Source organism: Capra hircus, chromosome 13, assembly GCF_001704415.2.
Source record: "Capra hircus breed San Clemente chromosome 13, ASM170441v1, whole genome shotgun sequence".
Lineage (NCBI taxonomy): Eukaryota > Metazoa > Chordata > Mammalia > Artiodactyla > Bovidae > Capra > Capra hircus.
In genome coordinates this window covers 34,709,613-34,715,612 of record NC_030820.1, presented here as the reverse complement: position 1 = coordinate 34,715,612, position 6,000 = coordinate 34,709,613, and positions in this window count along the sequence as shown.

The window sequence follows — 6,000 nt, the reverse complement described above, 5'->3', positions numbered from 1 at the left end:
GGTCTCCTGACTTCAGGAATGAGAAAAATGTGGTCTCTTCTATCTGGGCAGGGCCCATCCTCCTCTCTAGATTGTCCTGCTGTTCTCATCTTGGAGTATCAGTCCAGAAGGAAGGAATCTCCATCTGCTTTCCCTTGAGGGGGGCCCATTTACGTCCAGGAGGTTACCTGCTCTTTTTCTTCAGTTAGTGTTATCTGGTACTTTCTCCATGCTGGGGCCATGATGCGCTCTTGACCTGCGTTATCTTACAGTAGCCCTATGAAATAACACCATAAGTATCCCCATTTTCCATGTGAGATTCTGAGGAATCTCAGTTAAAAACCATACCCACCACTGTCAGTCAGCTTCGAGCATCCAACCATTAAATACGAGTGAACAGCCGAGGATCAGCAGACGTCAGAAGAAGCCTTGCAGGAAGAAAAACAGAAGTCAAAGCAAACTAAGCAATAATAAAAATGTAAGAAAAGAAAGCTTAAAAAAAACTTTGTGAATTTCTTCAGAACAAAATAAGACAAGATATTCTATCCATAAAATAAGAACAATGTTTTAAAAGAAGTTTCACCGAGACAAATGTTGTGTTTAAACTTAATATATAATAGGAGAAAAAAATTTAATTTCTGAAAGGTTTTGAAGTTAAAATTGAGAAAATGTCCCAGAAATTAAAAAGGAAAAATAGGAGGAAAAAAAATCAAAATTTATAGGTACTGATTAAGAGTTGAGGAAAAAAGCTGAGAAAATAAATGAGAATAAAACACTAAGGAAATTATGCATATAAATTTCCCCAAGTCTCAAAATGAGTTTCCAAATTAAGAACCCCAGGATGCCTGAAAAATGTGCTGAGACACATTACCACAGTGTTTCAGGACACTGGAGTTAAGGGTCAAGAGCTGGAATGACTTTAAAGTTGTTAAGAGCAATGCTAGAAGGTAGGAGAGAACAGAGCAAAATGCCTGCAGAGTTTTGAAGGGAAGTTATTTCTTGTCTCAATATCTATCACAGCTGTTTATTAAGTACGAGAGTTCTTCTGGAGGGAGAAATTTCCACTGTCCTTCTACGTTCTTCTGTCTGGTCTAAGAATTAAATTCACGTGAGACAGATAAGCAAAATCAAACAAAAGTTTAATAACATGCATAAACAGGAGAGGGGCTTCCCTGGTGGCTCAGTGGTAAAGAATCTGCCCGTCAATGCAGTAGACACAGATTCAATCCCTGTGTTGGAAGATCCCCTGGAGAAGGAAATGGCAAACCACTCTAGTATTCTTGCCTGTGAAATCCTATGAACAGAGAAGCCTGGAGGTTCATCGGGTCACAAAAGAGTCGGACATGACTTAACTATTAAACAACAACAACATACATAGGAGAGACTCAGGAAAACTGAGTAATTCACCAAAATGGCCAAAGCTCTCATCTTAAAAGCATCTTCAGCTGAAACCAAAAGAGGATGTTGGGGTAATGGTTTGGGGCTTTAAAGGGGAGGGAGCAACTGACATGAGGGTGAGAAAACAAATGTTTGGCAGACAAATGTTTGCTGGGTCAGAAGAGACAATGGGACAGAGTGAACTCCGATTTCTGGGCCCTGCCAAGCTTCCCCCACCACACCTGGCCTGTAATCTTTGCAAACATCTCGGGTAATAGATCTATTCTGGAAAAAGGCCCTTTATCTAAATTCTTTAGGCAGGTTAAGGGGGAAAGGGGAAAAGTGACTTTCTGTGTCTTTTGGGCCTCGATTGCTTTCAGCTCAAAATAATTTACATGCCAAGGAGACATTTTGGGGCGGCAAATTTTCCTTCCCTGTAGAATAAAGACGTTTTCAGAGATGCAAGCTTTCAAAAACTGCTTCTTGTGCACTCCTCCTCAGGAAGCTACAGAGAAAGAACTCAGATGAAGAAGCAAACAGCTAAGAAGTAAGATGGAAACCATGTGATGGTGAAGATTCTCAAGGTCTCAGCCTCATTTGGTGGCCCTTTGGAGCAGAAAACCAGGAGCCATTCCAGCCTGTTCAGCCCTTCCTTCAGGCGATAACTTGCAGAAGGGACACAAGTCAGTGATGGCTTCCTGCTGGCAGCGCCCAGACAATGCCTCAGCATGGCAGTGTTAGGGGACCACTGAGCGAAACGGCCCGCCTTGGCCAGACATGATGATAACCACTTGTATGAGCTGTCTCACAGCAGGAGGTCCTGATAAGGAAGATGGTGCTGCTGCTGAAAACTAACTGGGAGAATTTGGGAGGGGCCAAAAGGAGGGAGGAGCCACCAACACATAATATGTCCTACCAATCTCCCAGAATCCTTCACATGAGAATCCATCTTAGCTGGGAGATGCCAGTGCCACCAAGAAGAACCCTGAGTCAGACCGAATTGGGCCAAACAAGATGATTGGCCAGAGACAACCCAGAAACGAACCCCATCACCATAAACCCTGAGACTGTGAGCCACGTGGCAGAGCAGCCCTCCTGGTTTCCCTTAACCTGCTGCTCTCTGCCTGGGTGCCCCTTCACAACAAAATCTTTGTTTTGTCAGCTCATGTGTCTCCTTGAAGAATTCACTTCCAAGTGTCGGACAAGAGCCCACTGTCAGGCCCTGGAAGATGTCCCCCTTCCTGCACCTGCAGGGTTCCTACAGCCAGTCTCTTCTGCCTGACGTAGCATTCTTCTAAGGAGACTCCGGCTGCCACCCTGAGGTTTCCAGGAGCCACAGTGCAGTCTGAGACTCTTCCTACGGCACCTTCCTTCCTTCCTCCTCTCCCTTCCCAGCTGTCAGACCTGCATCCCTGTCTGAAGGCTCTCCCTGCCTCCTCCTGCCCCTTTATGTTCCCCCCGCCCAGGCATTTGTCCTAATAAATCTCTTTGCCCTTCAAATACCATCTTGGTGTCTCCTTGCTGGAGAACCCAAATTGGCACAAATCCAAAACAAATTTAGGTCAGAAGTTTCCTGGAAAAGCTTTTTCAAGAAGAAAAAAATATTAGAATAAAGATGGCTTGCACCATCTTCCTTATCAGGACCTCCTGCTGTGAGACAACCTCATATTGATTTTATTGAGCAATATTAACACAAGTGGAAGTGAGAGGTGGATAATTAGTGATAAATACATAGGCAGTTAGCCTCCTGCCTGCCCTCTATAAGGGCAATAGTTAACCCTAGTGAGGAAAAACCTAGTTTACTATGTTGACCAAAAAATGCACAATAGAAGTTGAGAACTATGTTTTATTCAGCAGACATACTGAGGACTTAAGCCCAGAAGGCAGCCTCTCAGGTATCTCTGAGGGACTGCTCTGAAGATTTCAGGGAGGAGCCAGGACCTATAGGGGGGATTGTAACAAAAACCAGTTAGTCAGAATATCCAAAAACCGGGTATCTTAAGTTAATGAATTTAACACTTTCCATGTATGGGAAAATACAAGAGTCTGGGCTCACTGAATTCATTCTTTTGACACGAACCTTAGCTGTCTAAGGCAAGTTTCCTACTTTCTCCATCCTGAATCCCCTCAGGGTACACACAGTCTGGCAGCTACAGTGGCTGCTGGCTTGATGGCAGCAACATCCTTTTTCACTGATACAGCAGGCAACATTGTTCACCCACAACCATTTGGCTCAGCTCTAAATAGTGTCATAATAATAATACAAACACCACGCAGTGTAACCTAACTGAAATGATAACTCATGCTGGAAGAACAGGGAATCAGAACGTGTCCAAGGATATTACAAAGGTTCGTTCGGGAGGAGAATTAAATCCTCATCTTTCATATGGAGAAATCAATAGATGACACCTAAGCAGGAAAATTAAGTATTTCATATGTTATTTAGTAAGTAAGTATGTTAGAGGAGAGTGAAAAAGTTGGTCTAAAACGCAACATTCAGAAAAGTAAGATCATGGCATCTGGTCCCATCACTTTATGGCAAACAGTGACAGACTTTATTTTGGGGGGCTCCAAAATCACTGCAGATGGTGATTGCAGCCATGAAATTAAAAGACACTCCTTGGAAGAAAAGTTATGACCAACCTAGACAGCATATTTAAAAGCAGGGACATTACTTTGTCAACAAAGCTCCATCTAGTCAAGGCTATGGTTTTTCCAGTAGTCATGTGTGGATGTGAGAGTCGGATTATAAAGAAAGCTGAGTGCCCAAGAATTGATGCTTTTGAACTGTAATGTTGGAGAAGATTCTTGCGAGTCCCTTGGACTACAAGGAGATCCAACCAGTTAGTCCTAAAGGAAATCAGTCCTGAATATTCATTGGAAGGACTGATGCTGAAGCTGAAACTCCAATATTTTGGCCACCTGATGCGAAGAACTGACTCATTTGCAAAGACCCTGAGGTTGGGAAAGATTAAAGGCGGGGCAAGAAGGGGATGACACAGGAGGAGATGGTAGGATGGCCTCACCAACTCCATGGCCATGAGTCTGAGTAAACTCCAGGTGATGGACAGGGAGGCCTGGCATGCTGCAGTCCATGGGGTCATAAAGAGTCAGTCAGACATGACTGAGCGACTGAACTGAACTGAACTGATGTTATTTAGTGATGAAGAGAATGTTACCAAAATAATCAATTAAAACTGCTGAAAATATATGCCCTTAGGGAGCAGAAAATGGAGGGGGGAGTTCAGGGAACTGGGATTTGGGAGTTAAAAACCATGAAAACAATTCAGCTCTTAAACCATGCACAACTATAATTTTATTTAAAAATACATTGCCAAGGGACTTCCCTGGGGGTCCAGTGGTTAAGAATCTGCCTTGCAATGCAGAGGACATGGGTTCAATCCCTGATCCAGGAACAAAGACCCCACATGCCAAGGGGCAACTACCCTGTACACAACACCAAAGACAATCTGTGAGCCACAGTAAAATACCTCACACAACACAACTAAGACCCAATGCAGCCAAATAAACAAACATGTAACAAACAATTAACTTTAAAAATATATTGCCAAACAAAAATATTTAATAAAAAGAACCAAGTAAAAAGAAAGGGACTTCCCAGGCCACGCTCATGATAAAGAACCCACCTGGCAATGCAGGAGATGCAACGGACACAGGTTTGATACCTGTGTCAGGAAGATCCCCTGGAGGAGGGCATAGCAACCCACTTCAGTGTTCTTGCCTGGAGAAACCCATGGACAGAGGAGCCTGGCAGGCTGCAGTCCATGGGTTCACCAAGAGTCAGACATGACTGAAGCAACTTAACACACACACAAGTAAAAAGAAACAGGAAGGACCCTAGGCGACCTCGGAGGAGAGAAGAGTTAGGTAGATATGAGGTGAGAGGGAACCCAGTGAGCTGGACTGAGCATCTCATGTGCATTTGACACGGGGTTGGGCAAGGTGAGTGTGGTTGGAGTGTGGCGAGCAGGAAGGACAAGGATGCAGAGGAGGCAGGCAGAGAAGTGGGGACACAGATGACCTTGTGAACCACATCATCTCAGGACATTTTCTTAGGAGCCACAGGAAGACTGAATTGTTCCCTTTGCAAAGATGTCTCAGATGAACGCCTATGATTCATGTCTAGGATGCTGAGAACTTGGAGGGAGACAGGGAAAAGGAGGGAGAAGAAAACGGGTGTCCTGGATGTTGGCCGGCATCTTGGAGGATGGCTGTGCATCTTGGATAAAGCACATTCCTAAACAAAAGATGTGAATGTGTTCCTTTTTTGTGATGATGGTTATGTTGTCTGAAAGTTTTCTGGGTCAAGATGTCAAGGAAGCAGTTAGATTCACAGACTTAATTAAAAAAATCTGGCAAATCTGAGTCATTAACACATAGACACGTGGTAATTGAAATCCTTGGGAATAAATGAGGTGTGTCGGGAAGAGAGAACCAACCTTGGGCAGAGCCCTATGGAACCCCACAAGGGCTGAGTATGGAGCAGCCAAGGAAACAAGGGAGGGAACAGTCAAGAGAGTAGAGTGTGTGTGTGTGTGTGTGTGTGTGTGTGTGTGTGTGTGTGTAACAGTCTCTCACTGGAAAACTCACTTTGATACATCATTCAGATATTCAAATGGAACT